The 27,582-nt window shown below is 45.1% G+C and overlaps 1 protein-coding gene across 8 annotated transcripts in view; it reads right to left on the bottom strand.

Annotated features, from left to right (window-relative positions):
• Positions 1-27,582, bottom strand: part of CUX2 (cut like homeobox 2) — a 241,094-nt gene that overhangs the window by 160,625 nt on the left and 52,887 nt on the right. The window contains exon 1 of one of the 8 annotated variants that reach the window (XM_032471791.1): positions 26,323-26,625. The exons of the other annotated variants lie outside the window; for them this stretch is intronic. The gene's annotated coding sequence lies outside the window, so the exon portion shown is untranslated. Of the gene's footprint in view, positions 1-26,322; positions 26,626-27,582 lie in introns of those variants that run through there. 8 annotated transcript variants of the gene reach the window in all.

Here is a 27,582-nt window from a genome sequence, read left to right as displayed (position 1 = left end):
GAGGTAGGCTCAGCTCATCCCTGGGGAAGCTCTGGCCAGTGAATGGCACCACAGAGAGGTCCTGCCTTGAGGGAAGGGGGCCAGGCTGTTGGTCCCCTCAACAGTCAGCCAAAGGCTGTGGGTTGCCCCCCAGAGCGTGGTGGGACAGAACATCTCTGGGCAGACAGTTCCTTGAGGCTGAGACTCCTTGGAAAAAAGGGTCAGTGGGAGCTGCTATCAGCCAACTCACAACAGCTGGCAGTGCTGACTGGTAAAGGGATCTGGGGATGCCACCACCACCATCCCTCATAGATCCATGACCTCCTTCTTCCTGGAATTCAGCAGAGATGGCTGGCAGGGTTGGAGATTCTTTGCCTAACCCAAAGCCAAATGGTATCACTTAACCTCCTCGGAGGGAGACCCTGGGGTGCTGTGGAGAAACCGGAGTTCAGGAAGGTTAAGCAGTCTGACGGAGGCCACACAGCATTTCATCCCATTTACCACGGAGCCCTGACGCTCTGTAATAATGAAGAACTGACAGGCAGCCTCTCTGATGTTCTTGCCCCTCCCTTCCCCCGCCCCTACCGGTACCCTCTTCCCCACCCCCACGTGGCTGCCCCTCCTCTTGCCGGCTCCCCAGCGCCTGCCCGGGTGCTGGATGGGAACAGTGACACCTTGTCAAACAGGATTTTGATAAATGCAAATCTCTCTTAATTTGAATTTAATTATCAATGAAGTGAGCGACTCCCAGATCGCTTCTCCCCATCAGAAACTGGCAGATACATCTGTGCGCAGAGCGAGACTGGCATCTGCTGGTCCTCATGTCAAGCCCCTCCTGCCTGGCCATGGCTGCTGCTCAGGGGGAAGAAGGGAGGGAGTGGGACACAGGAGTCCCAACAGCTGGAGCCCCAACCTCTGCAGATTTCTACAGTTCACAACTGAGCCTTTCACAGGGCACCCAGAGAGGTTCTAGATAACTTGCCAAGGCCCCACAGCAGGGCTGGACCCAGGTTACCTGACTGTATTTTGGCCAAACCTGAGTTTTCTGAGTTGATTCTGGGGTTTCTGGGATTGGCTCACTAATCCAGTTAGATTTAAGGATGCTAATGACTCTACTTCCAATAGTAAAGAGTCCTGATAGTCCATGGTATGAAATGTTCACAGGGATAAGCAAAATGCCAGCCAACACTGGATACTCCCAATTAACCACTTACAAGAAGCAAGGATCTGAGTGTGTATATGATGCTTTCAAATAGTTTTGGCAAACTGATACAATGAGATCAGCTGGTTACTCCTAATGTCGCTGGACAAAGTGGGGAAATATAAGGATGAGTTCAGGAAGTTGAATTCTCAGCTCAAGCGCCACGTAAGTGATCTGAAAGCTTTTATGTGTGCCCTGAAGGACACCCTTATCACCTGTAGCAGCAGGGCTGAGACCGCTGAAAATCAAACCCGGAATCCCATCTTGCAAGTGGCTGAATTACAATCCAAGTTGAACTGCCAGCCTGCGTATCTGCCGTTAAAGTTAGGGCATTGATTAGGAAAGAAGGAGATCCTGAAAGTCAGAATAGGGATGTAGGGGAAGAGACTGGTGATGTTTGGGACACTGAACCCCTAGATTCTGCGGCGGCTTCTTTGTCAATGACAGAGGCCTCCTGACCCACAATAGGAGTGGCTTCTCTGTCCTGTCTGAGGGGATCAACCCTACACTTGGAAGAAACTACAACGGCCTCCTCCGAGGCAGCTGCCATTCCAGACAAAGTGGATTCTCCCCAGGACCTACCCCTGCCGCCCCTCTTTGCTTCTAGATCTATAACTAGATTCAAGTCCCAGCAGGCCCTTAACGGTGAGGTACAAAGTATGACCCATGAGGAGGTGTGCTACCCTCCAAAAGAACTACTTGAGCTTTCGAACTTATACAGACTGAAATCTTGGGAATATATGTAGGAATGGATATTAGGAATGTGGGATAATGGTGGAAGAAACATAAAGCTGGATCAGGTAGAAGTTGATACGGGCTCACCAACCAGACATTCTGCACTTCATGTTGCAGCTCAGGGAGTCAGGTAAATCTCTAACAGTCTGGCTGGCTGGTTGGCTGAAATACAGACGAGAAAGTAGCCCGCCGTGAGCAAGTTGGAAGTACTGGACCTGCCCTGATTTACTGGAGAGGAAGGGATTCAGAGGCTGAGGGAGGCTGGAATGTTAAGACTGGATTTGTCATTTAAGACCTACTTACGCACACTGAGGGGATGGGGGGGGGTGTCTAGAAGACAAACCTTTCACAACTGTGAGAAACAAATTTGCAAGGGGAGCCCTGGCAGTCTTGAAGAGCTCTGTGATTGCTGTTCTCTGTAGGCCAGATCTTCCAGTGGGAACTGCAGTCACGGAACTGGGAAACCTGAGTGCAATGGGAGTAATTGGATCCCAGGGTGGCAGGAGCTAAGCGGTGGCACTCAACCGCAGTCAAAGCTGCATTCAGAACAGTCTGACTCACCCAGACCTGTGGCATTGGCTACTTACGGTGTTCCTAGAAGTGAAATGGATAGGAAACATACTAAATTCTTACTTGATCTAGATAAGCCAAAAGTTCTATGTCAAGTGAATAAAAGTCTAACCTGTATCATAAAAATACAGTCATGGCCCCTTCATCAATTTCCAGACTGAGCCAGTTTATAGACCCAGAGCTCCTTGAATGAAGGGGAGGCCAGGTTTCCTTGAAGAAGGACTCTGCTACACTACTGAACATTTATACTGTGAAATCTTTCTCCAAGCCTCCTTCCCTGAAGGGACCGATGGCCTTTCAACAGGGTGACTCTGCACTAGGATAAAGGAAAAAAATCAGACTTTTTGGAGACAACTTATGGAGGTCAGGTGATCAATGGAGTTTTAGCTCAGGTCTGTTTCACAGTGAGCCCAGTGGGCCCCCGAACCCACCTTGTGCTTAATTTCCTCAGTTCTGGAACACATAATTGGAATAGATATACGCAGCAGCTGGCTGAATCCCCACACTGGCTCCCTGACCTGTGAAGTGAGGGTAATTATGGTGGGAAAGGCCCAGTGGAAGCCACCGGACCTGTGTCACCTAGGAAAACAGTAAACCCAAAGCATTGCTATTTTTCAGGAGGGACTGCAGAGGTTAGTGCCATCATCAACGACTTGAAAGATGCAGGGGTGGTGATCATCACCATGTCCCCAAGCAATCTGCCTATTTGGCCCATGCAGAAGGCAGATGGATCTTGGAGAATGATAGTGGATTATCGTACGCTTAACCAGGCGGTGACTCCAATTGCAGCTGCTGTACCAGATGTGGTTTCATTGTTTGAGCAAATCAGCACATGCCCTGGTCCCTAGTAGGTAGCTATTGATCTGATAAATGATTTTTTTTTCCTTCATATCTATCAATAAAGTCCACGGGAAGCAGTCTGCTTTCTGCTGGAAAGGCCAGCAATGCACCTTCACTGTTCTACCTCAGGGGTGAATCAACTCTCCAGCCCTACGTCATAACTTAGTTTGCAGGGATCTTGACCGTCTTTCCCTTCCACAAAATATCACACTGGTCCATTACAGTGATGACATTATGTTGACTGGATCTAGTGAGCAAGAAACAGCAACTACTCTAGACTTACTGGGTAAGACTTGTGTATCAGAGGGTGGGAAATAAATCTGACAAAAATTCAGGGACCTTCTACCTCAGTGAAACTTCCAGGGGTCCAATGGTGTGAGGCATGTTGAGATATCCCTTCTCAAGGATAAGTTGTTGGATTTGGTCCCTCCTACAACCAAAAAAACATGCACAGTACCTAGTAGATCTCTTTAGATTTGAAAGGCACATAGTCCTCATTTGGGCATGTTACTCAGCCCACTTACCAAGTGACCTGAAAAGCTGCTGGGTTTGAGTGGGACCCAGAACAAGAGAAGAGTAAACATCAGTAAAGGCTCTTACCACCTCTTCTGGGGAAGGGGTTAGTGCATTTTGGGTTGTTCACAGGATAGTTGTATTGTGTTGGTTGGAGTCGTGACCTTGTTACTGTCTTTATTTAGAGATTAAGTGCCAGCTTTCAGACTGGAGCTTAAAACCCCTGGCTATCCTGCTTGCCAACTGAAGATCTTGGGACTTAGCCTCCATAATCATGTGAGCCAATTTCTTATAATAAATCTCTTCACATACACACACCCACAAAATCCTGTTGATTCTGTTTCTCTAGAGAACTATGACTAACACAGTTCATAACCTGGGGTGGCTCACTGCATTGCCCTTTGCAGATGTGTTTTGTTTAGTTTCTGCTCTATCTTAAATATCAGGAATTTCATACAGATACTCAAAATTCCAGTTTCTTTTTAAAAATAGGAAGTTCTGACCACACTGTGCTTGCACTACTGCCTGGCAATCATCACCATTTAGAACCGTTAGCCTGGGCATCCATTCTAGTTAGCCGTAGTTTCCACCACTCCCTATAGCCTTGCACCTGCTCTGCCTCCCTCATTAATCCTACCTACCAGGTTCCTGCAGGAGTTTGAGCTTTCAGTTCCTGCTTCACATGTCCCTTCCCTTCTAGACTGTGAGACCTAAATGCAGGGACCAGGAGAATGTTCATTCATGTACCCACAGCATCTGGTACAGTGCCTGCAACAAACATATTCGCTGAATGAGTGAATGAGTGTTCACTGCACCAGGACTAAAAGCTAGAAGTGCCCCAAGACATGGCAACAATAGCTCCCGTCCAAACACCCAGTACAACTTGACAGGTATTGGGGGATCCAGTTTTGGTAGAGTGTAGGGTTAAATGTCAATTCTGAATAGTCTGGCAGTTCCTCAAAAAGTTAATTACAGAATTCTCATATGACCCAGCAATTCCACTCTTAGGCACAGACCTCAAAGAGTTGAAAACAAGTGTTCAAATAAATACATGCACATGGATGTGCACAGCAGCACCATTCACAACAGCTAAAAGGAGGAAGCAACTCAAGTGTCTTTCAGCAGACGAACAGATAAATAAAATGTGGTGCGCCCATACAAAGGAACACGTACGGAACAAGATTCTGCCATAAAAAGGAATGCAGCACTGACACAGGCTACAACACAGGTGAACCTTGAAAGCATGTTGCCAAATGAAAGAAGCCAGACCAGACACAAAAGGTCACATACTATATGATTCCACATACAGGAAATGTCCAGAACAAGTAAGTCTATAGAGACAGAAAGCAGATCGGTGGTTGCCAGGGGTGGGGGAAAGGGAGAATTGAGAGTGACTGTCAAAGGGTACAGGGTTTCATTTTGAGATGATGAAAATGATTTAGAACCAGATAGAGATGGTGGTTGTACAACACTGTGAAAGTACTAAATGTTACTCAATTGGTCACTTTAAAATGGTTAATTTTATGTTAGGCGAATTTCACTTTGATTTTAAAATAGTTGTTGACTGGAGCCAGACTGTCCAGGTTCAAATCCCAGTCTGACATTTGCTAGTTGTGTGAGTTTCACGACCCCTGTGTCTCAGTTTCTTTATCTGTAAAATGGGGCTGAAAATCACACCACCCTTCATGGGTTTTATGAGGATTAAATGAGCTAATGTATAGAAAGTTCACAAGATTCGGCATATTCTAAGTGGTAAATGTTAACTATTCCTGTTATCACTCTGGGGTTGCCGAGTTTCCTCAGTTCCTTCAGGACTGGGTCAGCCAGAGGCACAGAAGGCTCCTGGGGGCCCAGCAGGGCTGGCCAGGACTCCCAGACCCCCTGGCTACATCTGACATCCCTTAAGGAAGGAATCAAACATTTCCTGTCCATTAAATTAAAGCAGACGCCGTCTATCTAGGAAGAAGTAAAACTGAAAATATCAAAGCCAATGCATAACCTTCCTGGGCTTCTGTTGCAACTTCCTCTCTTTAATAATTATTGTTTAAAAGAAGTAGTCTGGGACGGTAGGGTGGGGTGGGGGCGGGTTGACGAATCTTCCACTCCATGTAAAGTTCACAGCACGCGCCGACTTGTGTCCCCATATCAAATATCTGCAGCCACTAGGAACCAGCCAGTGGCTGTTTGCTCTCTAGACATTATTTATTGCTGGTGTAAATTGGCAGGATCTCCCCCGGTGCATAACTTTTTCCCTGACTTGTTTCTTTCCAGAAGATCCCAGACTGGGGGGCCAGCCTCGCAGACGCCAACAGAACAATCTTCTTTCAACAGCATTAATTATCTGTATGGCTTTCCATAACAACAAAAGAAAAATCTTGACCCCACTGCCTGCCAATATTTAAGGCACTAGGAGAGGGAAATCCTCTTATCTTTGCATCTCCCAGAGCAGTTTGGTTTGATAAAACATCCTTCCCATCCCCCCTCCCTTTTTATATTCTGAACTTTCTGGCCTGATTAATTCTCCCCATCTCCGTAAAGGGCTGTGTATACTCTTGAGTGTTGACTTATTTTCTTCTATAAAAACATCCTTGCAAGAAATTAAAACAGCTTAGCCCATTCTTGCTCCAGAAGCTACTTGTAAAGAGTCTTACTCCTTACAAATGGAAGGGGGGGCAATTAAAAGATCTGTAGGGGAGGACAAGGGTGGGGGGAGAAAATGTGGAAAATGGAATATGAGTTGAGAAGATTTCTTTATTTTAAATTAAAGTTAAGGATTAAAGGCATCAGGCTTTCAAGAGTTATCGTGAAAGGCTTTTTAGCAGTCCCAAGTGGACGGGCCGTAATCTTCTTTTTAAATGGCTATATTTAGACCACAGAGCACTCAGGCAGTCGAACGAGAAACTTCCAGCAAGGGACTACAAGCAGGACGGAGGATGGTGTTTTAATATTAGCTGTGGAAATGAGATTTAACCACTTAGGAGTGATTTGTTTTTGAGGAACATGTAGCACCTGAAAATAGCATATATATTTTAAATATCAGTGGAAGGTGTTCACAGCCAGAGTCATGCCGAGTAAACCCAACAATTTGGGAAGACCAGACCTCACTGCAAATGCCCCTCTGCACAAGGGGTGTCTGATTTACACCTGTAATGACACCTCTGATGAAAGCATCCGTGGGCTATAACTCATACAGATGTTTTTCGATGTGAAAAATTATCTTAAAACACTGCCTCTCTTAATAGATCAATTAGTGAATAAAGTAAAGCAAAAGAGAATTGTTTAAAGGAAACATGCTTATTTCATTCTCTGCCTCCAGTTTAAGCTCCATGATCATGTTTATTGAATCTGAAATTTGACTGAGTTCACCACTTCCTTGGTTGAGGACTACTGGGTGCTTTATAAAGGTTGTTTGAGCTCAGACTACATTACATATTTAATCAATATGGTAAAGAACAATTCACCCCAAAATACAAGATACCAAGCTAGGTTTTTTAAAACAATTTTAACAGGATTTTTCAGTGTTTGAAATGACGCACCAGTGTTGATGCAGCACAAGAGCACATCCCTTAAAAGCCTGGCGGGCAACAGGCAGGAATCCAGATGGAAGAGTTCAGTGGAACAAGAATCCTTTGGGCTTCTGAGACAGCAGGACCTCCTGGGCTGGTTTCAGTGTGGTTTGGTTTTTGTTCATTACTGGAAGCATGAGTGAGTGTTCTAAAATCAAAAGTGACAAAGACCCAACTTGCAAAGCAACATAATCCTCTCCTAGGAAGCAAAAACACGTTTCCCACATTTCCCTCAAATTGCAAATCAAAGCAGACCCCGACATATTTTCTCTAAGCTAATCTCTGGCAGCCTGGTAACTGTAAAGGGGTTTAAATTAGACCAGGGTTTTTTTCGTTGTTTTTTTTTTTTTCCTTGGTGTTCACTTCCTTCCCTATGGACCCTGGAGAGAAGGTGTCAAAAGAGTGCTGGGCAGGGCTGGGGTGGGTGGGAGCTAGATTCTCCTTCACCTGCTCCTACCAGACTTCCCCATTTGCTTGTCTTCTCAACAGCCCAACACCCAGGTGGCGTCTGGGAACCAGCAGGGTTAGAAGATTCTGTAGGGATTTTGATGTCTCCTGCAGATGCTGAAACATGGCTATGTGTGGTTTTAAGTGTGAGGAGTCATGATTTAACCCACAGTATTTCCGAATCCACGTAATAGCTGGTGAACACACCATACATGTTACAAAGCACATCTAATACTCCAGCTTGTTGTTTATTTATTCTTTCATTTCTCCAGTATTTCATTTAATGAGCACCTACTGCGTGCCTGACCCTGGCCATGACCCCAGGGCATACAGCATTGTATAGGAAAAGGGAGATGGTCCCCGTCCTGGCAGAGTTTAGAGGAGCACATGCAAGCAAGCACTATCAGCGCAGTGTTGGAGCTGGGTGATGGGTACGTGGAGATTCTCTTTCTGTGGACATTTGAAATGTTCTATAATGTAGCTTTTTTAAAAAAACAATAACAGATGCTAATTTTTGGATCAATTTGTTTGTCTGACAAATATTTGTTAAATGAGACCCCAAGGGTTGGGCACACTGCCAGGAGAACACTGAGAGGCTCTGCACCTTCAAAGAACTCAGGTTAGTGATGGTGGATTTTCCCTATCAGATAAGTGACAACAGTTAAAACTGTTTAAAGAATCTGGGGGACTGGAGGTGCACTCAACAGATCAACACAACCTGTCAGCTCAGTTGAGAACATTCAGGGTGACCGGGTGCAGAGATTCTAAGAAGAACTCTCTGGATGAAAGGAACACCATAGATGGGGGTTGGCAAGCTATGACCCATGAGCCAAATCCAGCTCACCTCATTTTGTAAATAAATTTGACTGGGACACATGTTCAGTCTTTAAAGTCTTGTCTAGGCTGCTTTCACACTACCACAGCAGAACTGAGTCCTGTACACATACACAGACTGCACGCCCACAATGTAAAAAATACTATCTGGCCCGCTGAAGAAAAAGTTTGCTATCCTCTGCCCCATAGTGTTCTTTACAGGATATTGTTGAGAAAACTGGGAAGGTTTTTGTGACTTACAGCCCCAACCTCCTAATCTCCCTTCTTTGGCGGCCCAAGTTTTTCACACATTGAGTCAGCTTGGAGCTGTACTTCTCCGCCTTGGCTATCACTGAAAAGCTTTAAAAAATCCTTGTGCCTGGGCCACACACCAGACGGATGAAATCAGACCCTCTGGCGGTGGGTCCTAAAAAAAAAACCTGGACTTTTAAGCTCTCGTAGATGATTCCAATGGGCAGCCACAGTTGAGAACCCGCGGCTTCAAAGGAGAGACAACAGCGTGGCGTTAAGTTTTCAAGGATGAATGCAGACTGTTGGTCCAATGCAGCAGTCCCACAGAAGTTGGCCCTCTCCATGAATCTATGGATCCAGCTGGATCCATGGGGAGGCCCAGCTGGTCCTGGATTGATTCTGATGGTGCCGCCCAATTGGGAAAGCAGGTGGGCTGCGAGTGTGGTGGTGTGCTGGTAAATGTTTAACAACTAACTTTCTAGGGAAAAAAGCCCTGAAAGGTAGTGCTCACCAGTTTCTATGGTATAAATACTCCCACCACGTCCAATTTCAACCTACCAACTAAACATCACTGAGAGCATGGCTAGGAAGCCATGTACAGTAGCACAACATTATATAGTATTTCCAGCACAAAGATGTGATAGGTGTAAATAAACTCAAGGGTATGTAACAGTAAAATACAGTGAAATAATTAGGAATTGCTGAGTTCTGAGTATTTATTAACTTCTTTTGAAATAAATATAATTTACTTAACTATAGTTAGGTTATGCAGTTTAATTCTTAGTAATGTCTTGCAAAACTCCTGGAAATTTACTCTTTGGTTCTCGTGAGCAGGCTGGTTCTAGCACAAAACAGGCAGACCTGGGAGATATTGCGGGTTTGGTTCTAGACGACTGCAATGAAGCAAATATCACAATAAACCAAGTCACACAAATTTTTTGCTTTCCCAGTGCGTATAAAAGTAAGTTTACACTATACTGTAGTCTACTGAGTGTGCAATAGCATTACGTCTAAAAAAGCATAATGCTATTGGAAAAATGGCACCAATAGACTCGCTCAGGGCAGAGTTGCCACAAAACTTCAATTTTATAGCGAAGCTGCAATAAAACGAGGTCTGCCCGTGGTCACTTCAGGACTCGGGAGAAGAAGAGTTGGCCAGTAGTTACTAACAGAATTTACATGGGAAATATAATAAGGTAAAGGATGACCTTGGGTAGTTTGGTTCATTCCCTGAGCCTCAGATTTCTCATTCTACTAAGTGGAGTAATTAAATTACAGAGCCTGCAGCCACAATGGCCTGGATTCAAACACTTCTCTAAAACTTCCTAGCTGTGTGTCCTTAAACCAAGTAACTTTACCTCTCTGAGCTTCAGTTCCCTTATCTGTAAAATGGAGATAATTATTGTATCTACTTGATGGGATGGCTGTGGGGTTGAAAGTGTTCTTCTAAGTAAGCAGTACATGGCATGTGGTCAATAATCAATAAATGTTCGTTCTCATTATTATCGTAGAGGTTTGCGTAGGATCAGATGAATTACTTGTTGTTTATTGGATGCGAATGGCAATCATTAATGCTGTTCGCCAAATATCTCTGGCTCCCTCCCTTTCGTGCACAAGGTAGGACTGCACTTCTTGGCTACCTGCGGTTGAGTGAGATCACATGACTACTCTGGGCCAATGAGCTGAAAGCAGAAGTGACGTGTCACTTTCCAGGTGGAAGTGTTTTATTGTTGCCACAATACCCTCTGAGCAGTCCGTCCTTCCAGCATAGTGAATAGTGACGTTAGAGCTGACAGCTGCTCCATTAGCCTGGGGCCTTGAATAACAGTGATGAGCAGAGCCCACTGCCCGTCCGCAATGGACATGGAGTCAATGGACTTGTCATGTGAGCAAGAAATATGCCTTTGTTGTGTTAAGCCATTGAAATTTGAGGGATCTTTTGTTACTACAGTGTCATAGAGCCTATATTGACTGATACATTGCTAAATATTCTTAGTTTTTTTTTTATTTTAATGGAGGTGCTGGGGATTGAACCCACGACCTTGTGCATGCTAAGCATGTGCTCTACCACTGAGCTATAATATCCCCCTTGATACATTGCTAAATAAATGGCATTTATTACTACTATTAAGAATATCTCCACTGTCTCCAAAACCACAAATGTCACCCCAGAACTCTCAATTTAGGTCATATGTCTCTAACAGAAAAACTTTAACTAGTATTGACTCATTGGCAAGGTATAGGGAACAAGGCACAGTATTAACTGTCCAAAGATTATGCCTGAAGCTGCTACTTGCTAACTCTGTAATCTCAGGCCAATCACATCAGTTCTCTGAGCCTCAGTTTGCTGATCTGTGATATGGAAATAATAACAATGATCACATTTGCTCTTGTTTTTCCAGGCAGTTGTGCGGCTATACTGAGAGTATACATTTGTATAAAATATAAGCTGTTATCATCCGAGGAAAAGACAATCTGATTGTGATAAAGTTAGGTTATTTCCATTGCTCTTTAAGCTCTCAGGAAATTCCAGGCAAAGTTTTTATTTCACTTGTATTAACCACCTCTAGATCTAATTCGGAGTGAACAGTATCTCTGGTCTCCTCCTTCAGGGTTCCTGCCCAGGACTCTACATTCCTGAGTGACTTTCTTCTTTCTCTCCTCTTGCTTTGAATCACCAACACTCTGCAACATGCTTTGGTAACTTGTCCCAACAATCTCGCACCTTCTTAGAAAGTTCTTCCTAAAGTCTTCCTTAGAAATGTTTACTCTGGGGATTTAATTAACGCTAGGATCTATATATTGACATATGATCAAAATGCAGAATGAAATCTATATATCCAAGTAGCATTACAAACTGATTAGTTAACAACACAATGCCCCTCAACTGCCGACTTCTTAAAACCTTAAAGGAAAAAAAAAGACTCTTAATTTCATCACTTTGTCCTCACCACTTTTCAACGTTTTGCAGGCTTTGGGCATTTCCTAATTATGAGCACAGCCTAATTCAATCAAGATTCTGCCACTAGTTTTTCAAATGCTCCAACTGATGCTGTGAAAGCAACACCTTTTTCCCCCAAAGAGATTAAAACTCTGTATTATAATCATTACCTAAAAATTCTCTATAAATGCATTATTTCATTTTTTAAAAATCGTAATTACACACATCTACCTGTCAAGTGAACAGGCAGGCGTTCTCAACATACACTGCATGTCAGCAGGAACTAAGAGTTAGGCAGAAGGCCAAGAAAGGGATGGCAGGGTTAGGCCTTGGTTTCTCCATTAGCAAGCAGAGACCAACGTGGGCCTCGAACTGTGACTGACAACAGCCAGTGACCTGCAGATCTCTGCCAAAAGAAGAGGAGGACACATATTCATTTACTTATTTATAAATCTTTATGGAAAACTTATTGTGTGCCAGTCTGTGAACAAGGCGGACCTGATCCCTGCCCTTATAGAACTCATGACACAAAGCAGAAAACCACATAAATAATTATTACCATTGTGATAAGTGCCAAGAAGGAAGAGCGGGGGCAGGGGGTGAGGGAACAGAGGGTATAACAGGAGCTACATCATTTAGTCAGGAGGCAACAAAGACCTCCTTGAGGAGATGGCACTCAAGCTGGCACTTGAAAGAGGAGTAAGAGTAAGCCAGAGAAAGAGTAGGGGACAGAAAACTGAGATATGCTATGTTCATGGATTGGAAGACTGATCAGTGTTAAGAAATTTCATTCTCTCCAAACTGATCTATAGATTCAATGCAGCCTCAGTCAAAATCCCAGCAGTTGTTTTTGTAGAAATTGATAAACCAATTCTAAAATGTATATAGAAATTCAAAGGACATACAATATCCAAAGAAATCTTAAAACAGAAAACCAAGGTTGGAGGACAATCTAACCGATTTCAAAGCTTACTGTGAAGATACAGTAATCAACAAAGTGTGGTATTGCTGTCAGGACAGACATATTGATCAATGAAACAGAATAAAGAGTCCAGAAATAGACCCACATAGATGCTTGTTTGGTTTTTGAAAAAGGGCAATCAAAGCAATCTAAAGGGAAAGGGAAATTTTTTTGTTTAAACAAATGATGGTGGAACAACTGGATACCCATATAGGAAAAAAAAAAAAAAAAAGACTCTTAAACCCCTACCTCACACCATACAAAAAATTAAGCTGAGATGGATCAGAGACCTAAACACAAATGCTAAAAGAAAACACATGAGAATAGATTCATGATTTGGGAGTAGTCAAAGATTTATCAGATAGGACACAGGGGAAAGAGTATTCCAGACAGAGAGGATAGCTTGAGCAAAGAAGAACAAAAGAATTTGATTTAAGAACCGAAACAAGGCCAGCATGGCTAGAGTGTGTTGAGTGAGAAAGAGAGTGGCAGAGTTCAAAACATCAACTGTTCCAGTGACCTTTATTTTAAAAACCTGCACGTTAAGGGATGAAAAGACACAGACTGGGAGAAAATATCTGCAAATCATATACCAGACAAAGGGCTTATCTCCAGAAAATATAGAGAACTCTCAAAACTCAACAATGACATGAACAAACCACCCAATTAAAAAATGGAAAAAATATTTTAATAGACACATGACCAAACCAGATATACAGTTAGCAAGTAAGCACATGAAAAGATGGTCAACATCATTAGTCATTAGGAAAATGAAAATTAAAACCACAATGAGATACCACTACATACTGTTAGAATGGCTAAAACTGAAAAAGGCTTAAAAAAAAAACCCTGATAACACCAAGTATTGAGGAACACGGAGAACAACTGGGACTCTTCTATGTCACTGGTAGGAATGTAGAGCAGCACAGCTGCTTTTGGAAAAAGATTGGCAGTTTCTTCAAAAGTTAAACATACACTTATCAAATGACCCAGCAACCCCACCTCTAGAGATTAAAAACTACTATTACACAAAAACCTGTAGGAAATGTTTATAGCAGCTTTATTCATAGCTGCCAGAAACTGCAAACTCAAATGTCTTTCAACAGGTGAATAGTGATATAATCATACAATGGAATACTACTTGGCAATGAAAAGGAACAAAGTACCGACACATGCACCAATACGGAGAAATTTCAAATGCACTACACTAAATGAAAGAAGCTAGATTTAAAAACACATATACACAACATATACATTATCTGTATGCATGTATTGTATCATTCCATTTATATGACATTCTGAAAAAGACAAAGCTATAGGGAGAGAGCAGAGCAGTGGTTTCCAGGTAAAGGGGGTCGGGGAGGGGGGTTGAATATAAGGGATCAACATAAGGGAATTTTAGGGGGTGATTTAACTGTTCCATATTCTGATTGTGGTCAAAGCTCACAGAACTATACACTAAAACAAAATAAGTTTACTTTATGTACTTTAAAAATGAAACTTCACCAGTCATCTCATCTCCTGCTTAAGCATTTTGCCAGGTCCCCAACCACCTACTAGAGAGAATCAAAAGTTCTCAGCCAGATGTTTAAGGCCTCAAAACACCTTCCCAAGCTCCTCCCAGCCAGTACTTTCTACCCATCCATGCTCCCTGGCTCACTCCGCCACTCCAGCTAGCAGAAACCTCAGGGCTCTAGGCCTCGGGGCCTTTGTTCATGCTGTTCCCTCTGCCTGGACTCCTCCCTTCCTGGCAAACTACTATTCGTCTCCCCAAATGAGGCTCAACTGTCACCTCCTTGGGTAATCCATCCAAGCTGTCTAGCACTGAGCTTGGGTCCACAGAAATGCTAAATACAGCCAGGGTGGGCAAACTGATGTGGTTCAATGCCCCAGGACTTAAGGAGGCAGTGGCCAAGCTACATCTTGGATCAAAGTGTGTACATTCCAAAAAGGCTATCATGAGTGAAACACACAAGAGGCAAGGGACATTAGTGCAGCTAAAAACCACAGACTTTCTTAACAAGGCTTATTTTAATCTAAAGAAAATAATGAGCTGAAAACTCTCAGGAGACAGAAGTCCAGAGTCCAGCTACTCGACAGATAACTGATTCAGGTTCCAAAGCACACAGCTTGTCATAAGTTCTCCCCATGCTTCTGTGTCCCCATGTCACAAGTCCACAGTAAAGAAGCGGCTCCTTCCCCACGCCCAGATGGATGAAGGCAACAGCAAAGCCCCAAAACACCGCTTAAGAGATACTTCTTAGGCCATGGCTCTGCGAGTCAGAAATAAAAAGCGGGGTTTCAGCATCGTGCAATTAATGCAGCGAACATTGATTTCTGCACTGTAAGAGGCTGGTTCATTAATTCCAGATGCTCCCACCAGTCAAACCGAGGCTCGGCTTCTTTGCAAGATGAGGCAAATGAGAATACTGAATTTTAAAATTCCTTTCTGCTGCAACCTTTATTACCAAACAGAGCATAAAACCCACCCACCCAGACTGCTTAATTCTTCCTAAATAATTAACACCACCTGCTCATCTCCCCGTTTACGTGGGCAAAACTCACCGCACTGCTTGACGCCCAAGTGGCCTCTCCTTATGAGAGGAAAGATCAATTGGCCACCAATCTCGGCCACCCCGACCATCCCTGAACAACCACTGTTATTTACTTAGGAAAAATATTCCTCCACGCCTCCAAATACCTTCCGGATCTCTTGACTGGATTAGATTTTTCTAAGAATCACCTTTGGAAGGTAAAAACCCAACAGAGACTTCCTGAGAAAGATACCTGGGGGTTCTTTGAGGTGAAAAAGAGAAAAGGCTGCCCCTTGGGAGAGGCATTTTCCTTTGGAGGAGGCTTCTGCAAGTTGAAATCTTTCTCTTCTTCCCCCCCCCCCTTTTTTTTTTAAGATAAATGTCCCTTTAGGGGAGTTGGTACATTTAGCAAGACTCAAACTCTGTGATTCAAGTCCAGAAAGGTATAGGAACTGGCAAACCGTGCTGCTGGGTTTTCTTGTCATCTGACAGAGCCTTGCTACTCAGTGTGATCCACTAAGGTAGCTGGCCATCCTTTGTAGTCTGTTAGAAATGCTCTTTCTCTTGGGCTCCACCCAAGTCCTAGTGAATCAGAACCTGCATTTAAACAAGAACCCGACGTGATCCATGCTCACGTAAATGAGCAGCACTGAATGAGAAGCACTGGCTCAGGTGGTCTGTTTTGACAGAAGTGACAACGAGGAAGGACAGCTGCCATATATCTGTAAGGTGTAAACAGGAAGAATGCTTTCTGCTTGCCTGCCCAAGCTAAGATGCCCAGCCCTGCCATTCTGAGAACCACCATAGCCATCAGATAAAACCTTCCAGCAAGGATGCCAGCCAAGGTCATCAGGCCACTGACTCAGCCATGACATCCTGGCATGGTTCAGAAAAGCCTAAACCACAAAGCTCTCAGCGCCACCCAAAGGGTGGCCCCCAGACTAACAGCATCAGCGTTACCTGGGAACCTGTTAGAATGCAGAATCTCAGGACACTCCAGGCCTACTGACTGCCCGGGGATCAGAGAAGCTCTCTAAGAGAGTCCTATGCATGCTAAAGTTTGTGGACTACCAATTGAGATGTCTTGCCAAAGGATTCTAGCAAAGTGGAACTCTGAATCTCATGCTGACACCTGGCGGCTACCATGCTGTTTTGATGTCTTCAACTGAACTCCAACTCAACGTGGGCCTTGGAGAAGGGGGGGGAGACCCACCTTTGTTTTCTAAATGAAGAAGTTGGGGGAGAGAGTAAAAGTGAATAAATGGCTCCTAGTGGGTCATTAACCTGTGACAGGGTTGGGAAAGTGATGAGGTGCTGGGGATCCAAGTTCAGATCCACTGCCTTGAACCAAAAATGAGTTTCTTTGGCGAGCAGCATCAATAAGCCTACTCCCTCCCCTCACCTGTACCCCAGCCTCTGTCCCATTCGCCCAATTCCTTTAACCAAGAGGAACTCAGGGACGAAACAGTCTTTTGAATGTGTGCATTCCCCTTAGTGCCCCCACCCCCAGCCTTCTCAGTTATCCTGGTGAACGCAACGAAGATTTCATGCACCAAATACCATCCGGCTCCAATTGTCATTTCAGTATTCGCACCGTTTTAATGAATGCCAAAACTATTTTTTCACTTGATAGAGCCTGACAAGACCAACAATCACAGATTAGAGAGAAACTTCTTGCTTTTCAACAAAGGTTAATAAATAGTGACAGCATTAAGTCTATTCTGATTAACTATGCTGAAAGATATTATTGCTGTTTGTAACATGAAATCATTACTGGATTAAGCATAGCATATAAAAATGAAATGTGAGTTTTAATCTCAAACACAGACATGCAGGCTGCTCAGATAAAGGCAGGGGTAACACTCAGAGGCTCGTATTAATTTTTAAGTCGCTCTGATGAAGGGCTATGATCTGTCGTTTGTCTGGCCTGGATTTGATGGTCCCTCGGCGAACTTCCTCATGGCTCCCCACAGAAGATGCTAAGAAGCAAAGAGCAGGGACATCCCCTCTTCACCAAGCTGTATCACATCAAGTGGCTGAACAAAGCACGGCAGGACCCAGGCAGGGATCAGTGGGCCACAAGTGGCCTCACTTTTCTAGAGGTTCTCTGACCTCAAAGACTTTTCCCAAGAAAATGCCAATCCTAAGTAAGGGGATGGACTGAAGATGGGGGAGATTCACCCTGGTTTCTAAATGAAGAAGTTGGGAGAAAGGAATAAAAGTGAATAAATGGCTCCCAGTAGGTCATTAGCTTGGGACAGGGTAGGAAAAGAAATGATATCCAAGTTCAAAGCCACTCCCCTGTCCCCTTCCCCACCATCCCATCCACTGTGGACACTAAATGCCCCGAGGTGCATTAAGATATTCTGACATTCATTCAGCATCAGACTGTGGTCTCTAAATACCATTTCCTAGTAAAGGGATCCAGGGCTTCCTGGAGAAATGTCTGAGTCCAAAGATGTGCTGGGAAATGGACACACTGAGTCTGGAAATCTTCCCAGAAAGCAAGGAGACTGTCCAAGACCACTGGAGGAGTCCAAAGGATTCAAGAGTCAACTTGGAGAGGTCCCCATGCACCAGAGATGGGAGAATCTGAGCATGAATAAAGATAATAACTGAAATGGATGAAGACACTCCATTAACACTTATGTCCATGGGTTTATAATGATACTTTTGAAAAACTCTTGCTGGTCACCTTTGGAGGATCCCAAGGAACAAACTCTTTACTCTTTGAAAACTGACAAATAAAGGGAAAGAATTAAGCATTTATCCTCCCTTTCCTGGACACACTTGCCTTCAGTGTAAGCAAATAATTGATGAGGGGCAGTTTCTCTGTAGAGAAATCTTCCTGCTAAGAAAGAGAGGAGGGACAAAATCAATGCATCAACATTTTGCAAACCCTAATGAATTAATGGACCCAGGAAATGATTATCAGTGGGTGCGAAACTCAGCAGATGAAGAGCTGATGGGGAACTTGACAATGGATGGATCAGGCTGACAGCGCCTAAACCACTGATCAATCTCAATGTCACAGAAAAGGAGACAGCCCGACTTCATGTACCTCCTGACAGAAGGGCACACCACCACCTGAGATGTGGTCTTGCCAAAAATATTGAACTGGTGTCTGATCAAGCCTCGGGCTACCACCAGTTCCCAGGAAACCCAGAGGATGGAGGGGAGTGTTAAATGACACCACAGGGACATGCTCAGCTGGATCCAATGGAGAGAAGCTCTACAGGTCAAATGGCTTCCTTATCAAGAAAAAAAGAAGTCAAAAAGAGAGGAAGACAAAGAGGTAGGAGGGTGGGGCAGAAATAGAGGGGGGACAAAGAAACAGGGAGGGACACAGAATAAAATATGAATCGATAAGTCCATATGGACACAAATAAATAACTGAATAGATTTAAAAAAGTTGGGGAGAAAGAAAAGCTCTTCAACTAACAAATGCAGAGGTAATGATGGAAAGAGGAAATCACCATTTGGCAAACACCACAGCAATAACTATTTCAGGCAAGAAGCATTGATGGATGCTAAAATTAGTGGGCAAAAGAATGATGAGTAACAGAGTACACTATCTCAAAGTGTCTCCGCACAAGATACTTATTAAGTACAAAAAGAAAAAATACTAAGTTCACAGTGGAGAATCCCAGCCGACATCACCTTAAGTAAGTGACTAAAGTTAACATAACCAGTAATGGGACAGAGGGTCACCACGTGTCTACTGATACGATGCATGGAGGAGGACACATCACTCCTGTAGTGTTTCTGCCAAAATGCAGAGCCTGAAGCTAATCAAGAGTAAGCATCCTACACTCCCAAATCAAGGAACATTCTACAACATAAAAGGCCAGTTCTCATCACTGGTGTCAAGGTTATGCAACCACAAGAGCCCTGCCCATTACAGTAGAGAGTGGTCCCAGACTCGCCTCTCCTTCACAGTGACACAGTCCCTAAAAAATCTAATTGAGATTCGGACATCAAACAGTATCTCCTTCACTTGGTCCAACAGGGCCTCTCCCTGTATCACAGCACTGAGCACAGAAATATTCACTGAGTGAATAATTCAATGAACAATAACCAGTTTAAACAAAAAAAGGATTTTTATTGGGTCACATGACCTGAACGTTCCAGGCTGTCTGGCTTCAGGCATGGCTGTACTCAGCAGCTCGACTGATGTTCTCACCCTACTCATCTCCTGGCTCGGCTTTCCTCTGTGTGAGTGGCTTTGTTCTCAGCCAGGGTTCTCCCCTGGCAGCTCTTGTTTCACCAGCATGGCAACTCCCAGGGAAAGAAAGCACCTCTCTCCCAGTAGTGCTAGCAAAGTGCCAGGATTCACTCTGCTTGGACTGACTTGGGTCCATGCACTTTAATCTGTTCCACAGTAAAGGACAAAATGGACATGACAACTAAATGCAGTGCACAACCCAGGATGGGACCCTAGACCAGAAAAGGACATTAGTAAGCCATGGGCAAAATTTGAGTAAGATTAGTACACTAGATCGTTGTATCAATGTTAACTTCCTGATTCTGTAGTTGTTCTGTTATGCTGAATGTTAATGTTATGTTAATGTTAATGCGGGTAAAGGGAATATGGGGGAATTCTTTGCATTATTCCTGCAACTTTAAAAAATCTTTTTGAAACTATTTAAAATAAAGTAAATTATATTAAAAAAAAATCAAATGTGAAGCCTTCCCTAACTGCCCTACCTCAAGAGGTTCCCACCAGACAACATTTTGCAACATCTCTTATTTCACAGCACTTGGAATTTTAAGTTCACTTATTGCTTCTTTACTGAATGCAGTCTTTCTTGCTGACTTGTGACCCTCTGATCACATGACACTTTCCTACCAGAGGGAATGACTGTTCTTCCTTTATCATACCCTTCTTTTCCCATGTAGGTCTTTTTAAAATTACTTTTTGTAATTACATATTCATCTGCACTTGGCTCATTCATTCATCTGTCCATTCAAGAAATATCTGAAGGCACAGGTGAGCCAGGTAAACGCTAGATGCTGAGAATCCAGCAGTGATCCAAGTACACAAAACTTCTACTCTTACACAGCTTTACTCTGTCTCTTCCACCAGCCTGAAATCTCCAGTGGGTAGAGCCCATGCCTGCTTTGTTTCCTGCTTTGTCTCCAGTGTCTGTTACATAGTTAGCAATCAAGACGTGCACACTGAATGAATAAATGGATGAATGGCATACACACCACCACTACCCTCTCCAGCACCTACAGCAGACACTGTTAACTGATTCCAGAACTCTTTCTCGTCGAGCCTGGCCACACAGGCATGCAATGCATTTGCCTAAGTGCACAGAGGAGCCTTGGTTAATATCTGTTTTAGAAATGAAGCAGTGAGGGGCAAGAGGCACGAAGTCACTGGCCTTAGAGCACTGATAAAACCTAGTGCCCTGAAGTCCCACCCTCTGCAGGTTCCACTGTAGCACTAGGTTGGAGACATTTCCACAAGAGCTGCCAACTTTTAGGCAACTGCTGGGCCTCATTAGATTTCACACTAATCTCATTTCTGGCCCCTCTGAACATCCCCTCTCCTGGTTCACTCCAACTCAGGGGGGCAGGCATAGAAATATTCCCCCCAAACAGGGTTACTGTGCCCATGTTTCAAAGAGCAAAGAAACTTACATGAAAGTGGCTTCATGAGCTAAGGAATCCTACACAAGCGCAATCTGCTCCTGACACCCAGGTACCTCCTGAAACAGGGACTGTGGACAGTTTGCCCACAGTCTGTGCTAGGGTGTTTGTTATGTTTTATTTTCTGTTTTCCTCTATTCATTTCATGAGTTTACAGCCAACTTAATCCTCTCCTCACCAAGCCCTGAGGTAACCAATAGCTGCAGACATGAGGACATTCCACGTCTGAAAGGCAAGTCCCAATCCCGCTACGGGCCTCAGCTTCCCCATTTGAAAATGAAAGAGGATGGTTTGAGGTCAGAGCACGCTGGGTTCAGATCCCAGTGTGGTCACTTCCTCAGAGACTGTGGGCAGGAATCTAACTGCTCCCTACCTCAGTTTTCCCATATGTGAAATGGGTCGATGCTGTGAGGCTCACTGGGAATGTGGCTGAAAAGTGTTCAGCTCAGAGAGCAAGTCTGATAGATAGTGGATGCTGCTCCCATCTAAATTCCCCCTTATTTCTCACCTTGTGGGGACTTCTAGAATCACTGGCTTTTCCATTTTCACTGGTGTGCCTAGAGGTGCTTAACAAAGATTCCTAGAGTTTATTTTAGCTTTGAAGTAGGTGAACTCTGTCTCTGTGCAGGGTGTCTGCCCACCCAGGTACTTCCTCAAGGGCAGGGACCCAGCTGTGTTGAACATCTTCGCATTGCCACTGCCTTGGGTACTGCCTGGCACAAAGGGATTTTGTATATAATACAATTTATTTACTTTTCACCCTTTTTTTATTTTTAATTTTTTGTTGGGGGAGGTAATTAGGTTTACTTATTTATTTATTTTTAGAGGAGGTACTGGGGGATTGAACCCAGGACCTTGTGTATGCTAAGCATGTGTTCTACCACTTGAGCTATACCCTCCCCATTCATCCTTACATATTTTTAATTTCAGGCAATTTTTAATTTTCTCACTGAGGCTTGAAGGTCCCACCACAGATCTTTCTGCCCCCTGCCCCCTCTGGTTCCCATCTACATAATGGGCATCCCACCGGCCATAGACACCCCTACCCCTCCAAACTCCCCTGAGCCAGGGAGGATGTAGTAAATATGGTGGCAGTTTTGACATCAGGCCCTGCCCAGGTGAAGCCTGCAGCTTCCTGGAACTCCCCGAGGCAACAAAAGAACTTAGCTGGCAACACGGAGAAAAGAATTGTAAGTGACGTCTACATGACATCTTCGGCTGATTGAATTAGGCAAGGGATCTTGAGGAAGGATGTATGTGCCCCAGTTAAGTGTCAAAAAGGTTTCTGCAAAAAAGAAACTTTTGTGGCCCAAGGACTTATACGACCCACATCAGGTGGGAGGGCTGGTGAGGGGTCTGTGGGCTTGGCCACAGAACAGGAGGATTGTCGGGTCTTGCCAAGCCTCAGGGTTGATTTAAGGGAAGGGGTGAATGACACAGAAGAAAATGTATTCGGATGCACCAGTAGATACTACAAAGGGCCTCAGTTTCCTCATCTGTAAAATGGGGATAAAGGTGCAGATTCAATAAGATGGTGCGAGTCAACACTTAGCACAATGCCTGGCATATAATTAGTGTTCAACAAGGGAGGAGGTGCGATATACTATAATTGCTTCTGAATTTCAGATAAAACAAATGGGCCCCGATGCACAAAGCTTGTATGTCAGCCATTTTATCGGAGTTGCTGGCCAAACAAAGCCCAACAGCTCCTCTTCTGCCACAACCTCGCCCTTCCCAGTCCCTCCCCTCTCCCAGCCACGCTGGACAGCAGCTGGTCCCCCATCTGGCCAGAGGCTTCCACACTTCCCTGCCTTTGAGCCTAAGAATTCTTGAAACACAAGTGTTCCCACCCCCTCCGCTTTCTGTCACATGTGAGAAGTTTTATCATTCAAGGCCCTTCTCTTGGAAGTCTTCCAGGATTGCCTCCATCAAAACCTATCACCGTCCTTGGCACTCCCATGACACTCTGCTCCTCTATCAGCAAGTAATACAGGTTGTTAGTTGTTAATATCACCACTGCAATCAGAGCTGCCATTAATTATCACCAAGAGAAATTCTCAGTTAATTCTCCAAACAATCTCGTGCAGCAGGTGTGCTCTTCCGCACTTCACAGACAGTGAAACCGAGTCACAGAGAGGTGAAGCCACCTACACACGGCCATCCAGCCAGGAGGTGACGGAGGCAGGCTTGAATCTGGGTCCGTGTAGCTCCAAAGTCCTCACTCTTCTCCAGACAAGTGCCAGAAAAGGTAGCTGAAGAGGTGGGAACCCGCATGGCTCACCTCACGGGGTGGGGGGTGCTTGTGAGTTATATGCCCTGGAGGGAGCAGCAGAGCGGTGTGCGTGCATGCGTGTACACACACGTACACACACACACACAGCTTCCTTCTGGCTTCTCCTGAATTTCAAAACATCTCCCCTTTGCTGAGTCACCTCCCTGAGAGGAGGTGGAGAAATCAATATTGTGTTGCCTATCAGCCCGGTTATCAAATCAACAGGCTCTGGCCCCCAAGGCCACGGCTGATCATTCCCAAACCCTCAAACCCCATTTCACTACAATTAAAAGAACATTTCCTTTTAATCACCCCCAAATATTTCTGAGAAGGCAGAAATAAATAAGTCCGGCCAGGGAGAAGACCAGATGACGCATCTCTCCGGGGACGAGCACAGCACAGTGTGCAGGGGCAGCAGGCCCTGAGTCTGGAAGGGACTGCGCAAACCCTGAGCATGGCTCCCGGGTCTATTCTGGGGGCAGTGATGAGCCGCTCACAGGGCAGGTCGCCAGGGGTGGCTACTTAGAGGAGTGTAGGTCACAAGACATGGCAGCGAAAACCCAGCCAGAGAAACACCATGGATGAGGTCCTGCTCATCCTCTGTGGGAGACGTATGGTCCCCCACCCCTACCCCTTCCTTCTAAAGTGGCATCAACATTCTCTGAGGGCCATGGTGAGCAGCAAGCCCACATAGTCTCAAAAAGGACAGCCAACGTGAAGAGTAAGGGCTGAAGTGGGGGTCACGGTGAGTGGGGCAGGGAGCACTTCTGTGATCTTGGGGTGTCTCTGAAGCTTACTGGGCTGCTACTTCCTCCTCCAGTACACAGGAACGGAGTTTATAATCCTCCTCTCTACCTGGTAGCTCTGAAAACAGCAAGATAGTAAGGATAACAGCGAAGCATCAATGAGCACTCGCCGAGTCCCAGGCCCTTCCTTAAACCCACTGTGTGTGAATGATCTCATTTTACAGATGAGGAACAGGTAGCACAGAGAGGTGAGCAATTTGCCCCATGTCACACAGCCTGAAGGGCACAGAGCTGGGATCTGAACCCCGGAAAGCTCAGCTTCTGAATTGGGCCCCTTCCCCTTTTCCACCTGGCCTGAGTGAGGCCCAAATCTTTGGGACCCAATTATAAATGAATAGATTCAGCAAGATGATTCCTGGGGTTCCCTTTGGACCCTGTTGACTCATGACCTCCCACAAGCCATCTGGCTTCTAAATTAAATCCTTAACACCCCAAACACACTAACAAGCACTCATTACACATCTCTCATGTTTTTTATATTATATATAAGGGAAGAGAGAAAGGTAAGAAATGAAACTGGCCTGCCAGGGATCATGGTCTACCTGATGTAAACACAATGCAGCCATGATGCAGCTAAATTAGTTACAAAGCAGGAAAAGAGATGATTGGTGCTCTGAGAGAGGAAGAAATGCAAAAGACAATAAAGGCAAAAAGAGAAGGCTATAGATAGAAGCTATGGAGCTCAAGTAGGACTCGAAGGGCACGTAGGTATGGGACAGGCAGAAGAGAAGAGAGCAGTTCAGGAGATCAGTACAGCTTGGGCAAGTGCATGGATCCAAGTTGGCCCAAGCAGAATGAATCCTGGGACATTTGTTAGAACTACAGGGGCAAAGGTGCTCTTTCCCTGAGAGTTGCCATGCTGGTGAAAGAGAGCTGCCAGGGGAGAGCCCTGGCTGAGAACAAAGCCCACCCACACAGAGGAACGCTGAGCCAGGAGATGAGCAGGATGAGACAACATCATTTGAGCTGCTGGATACAGCCATGCCTGAAGCCACTTTGACCTGGAAGTTTCAGGTCATGTGAGCCAGTAAAAATCCTTTTTGGTTTAAGCTGGTTCCAGGTTCTCACACACAACAAGAATCCTGCCCATTATAGTAGAGAGTGGCCCCAAATTCTCCCTCACTGTGACACAGTCTCTGAAAAGTCTATTTGAGATTCACATATCAGTTCTCCTTCTCTTTCACTTGGTTCCACAAGGTGTCTCCCTGTATCACAGCATTGAGCACACAAATATTCACTGAATGAATGAAATTCCCCCCATAGTCAATGCATACCTGTCTGTCAAGGTCATATTCACTGCCTCAAATTTCATTCCCTGGTCTTCAACTTTTAAGACAGTATCTCAATTTTCTGCCATCACCCTGCCTCTGGTCATCACAATCACAGATAAGTAATTAACTCCAGGAGGTGTTCCAAGCACCCACAGCTCTGCAAAGTGTGCATCCCTGAAGTGAGGTGCCCACATCAGTCCGCCTCTTCTGCGGGAAGCTGCCAGGTTGTCCCTAAATCCAAACATCCTCTTAGCTGCAGTAAACTTGGGACTATGATCCTTCCACCCATCCAACGAGCATTTGTTGAGCAATTACTACACATTGGACCTTTCCCTCAAAGCATCTGAATGAGTCTGGTTATAGAACTGGACACAGGGGCAAAAACCCAGGGCAGTTTCTTTTCCATGAAACAGAAGAGGCTCTGCCCCCACAAGAAGATAAAACCCTCAAGGTAAGAGCAGTGTCCCCACTAGGCAGGAAACTCACAAATTCATCTGTTGCCAATAACAATAAAATGTTTTTCTCCTCCTAAAAATAATCTCTCCTTGCAGACATCAAGGTCTCAAATTTGAATCTTGTCGATACCTCTGGTAAACTGAAAGGAATGTTCCCTTGTAAAAAGATGAAATAATAATCATAGTAATAACAACAACAACCCTCTTAAAAAATCATTTACAAGGCCAGATGCTAGGCTAAATGTTTTAGCTACGCTATTCCTTTGAATCCTTGCTACAACCCTAAGAAGTGGAGAATTGGGGGCTCAGAGAGGTTAAGTAACTGGCCTGAAGTCACGGAGCAACTGGAGCAACGAGAATTTCTACCCAGATCTGGGAAATTCCAAAACATCTCTGGGACTCAGCTTTTTCCTTTGTGAAGTAAAAATAAGTAGGACCCACTTTAAAGGGTTTCTACGAAGATGCGATGAGACAATGCCCACAAAGCGCTTTAGCACATGGCCGTACTCACGCGAAGGGCTTCATCCAGCTAGACGGAGTTACTTCATCATCAGCATGCCCCTCACACGGCTTGAGGCGGGTGGGCTCAGGGCACCATGTGGGGCCAGGCTCGGGGAGGATACCCCTCTGCACTCAGCTCTCCCCCCGGCTGTCTGCCGCCAATGCTCAGATCAGTCGCCTTTTGACAAGTGCACAAAACAGTTTTGGGTGCCCACAGCCACCACAAGCCCGAGCTTGCTGGAACCACTCCGGCAGGGAGAGCTGCCAGGTGGCTCTCTTGCCGGTTGGCTCTCGCCCCTGGCTGCTGCCCAGAGTGACTTAACCGAGTCTGTACCCACCTTGCCAAACTGTTGGAGGAGAGACGAGCACAGCATCTGACCCAGCCCACCCATGCAGAACACCCACCCGTGAGCCATGCCATGATGCCCCGGGCACTCCCAGCCGGGTGCCTGGCACGCAGCCGCCTGATGGCACAGAGTGGGCAAAGCTGCAGAAAGAGTGGGTTATAAGTTGTGTTTAAAAAAAAAAAAAAGGGACGATATTGTGTGCTGAGGGGATATTTTAATCTGGCTTCAGGCACTCCAGAAATAACAATAATAGCACACGCTCTATAGCACTTAATCTAACCTTTTATGTAAAGTAAGAAATTTAACCCTCACAAACATGCTGTGCAGTAGGCACTATTATTAGCCCAATTTTACAAGAAAACTGAGGCACAGACAGGATGACTTGCCCATGATCACAGGCTAGCAGGAGACACTGAACCCAGCCGTCAGCCCACACAAATCTGCCGTGTTCAAGAAAGGCTCCGAGGCAACAAATGAGGGACAGCCCTGAGAAACTGCCCCAATTCCCATTTTACAGATGGGAAGACTGAGGCTCAGAGAAGCTGAGCAACATGCTCAAGGCCACACAGCATTTGAAGCCAGGCTCCCAAACTGCATTCAGCACTACTTCCCGATTGTATTGAATTTTGCACAGCACCCGGTTTCTACTCTGTAAAATCCAGCTCTCTCATACCAGCCACCTCCCAGTGACAAGGAGGTGAGCTGGATGGGGATAGAGATTAAAAAGAGGTTCCTCTAGCCCTGTTCCTCTCTTCTGAAGAAGTCCAATGGTCACCAAGTTCCCTGCAGGAGGTGGGTTTTCTGCCCTAGAGAAGAGATTATGGCAGGTCGTGCACAGTGGGTGGCAGGGTTCAGGGCTGCTGCAGCATCCGGGGAAGCCCTAGGCACCTCCAGGGCTGTGGCAGGAGCCTCCACCACCCAGC

This window comes from Camelus ferus, chromosome 32 (genome assembly GCF_009834535.1).
Source record: "Camelus ferus isolate YT-003-E chromosome 32, BCGSAC_Cfer_1.0, whole genome shotgun sequence".
NCBI lineage: Eukaryota > Metazoa > Chordata > Mammalia > Artiodactyla > Camelidae > Camelus > Camelus ferus.
The sequence above is the reverse complement of the archived record's forward strand: the minus strand, read 5'-3'. Positions and strand labels throughout refer to the sequence as shown.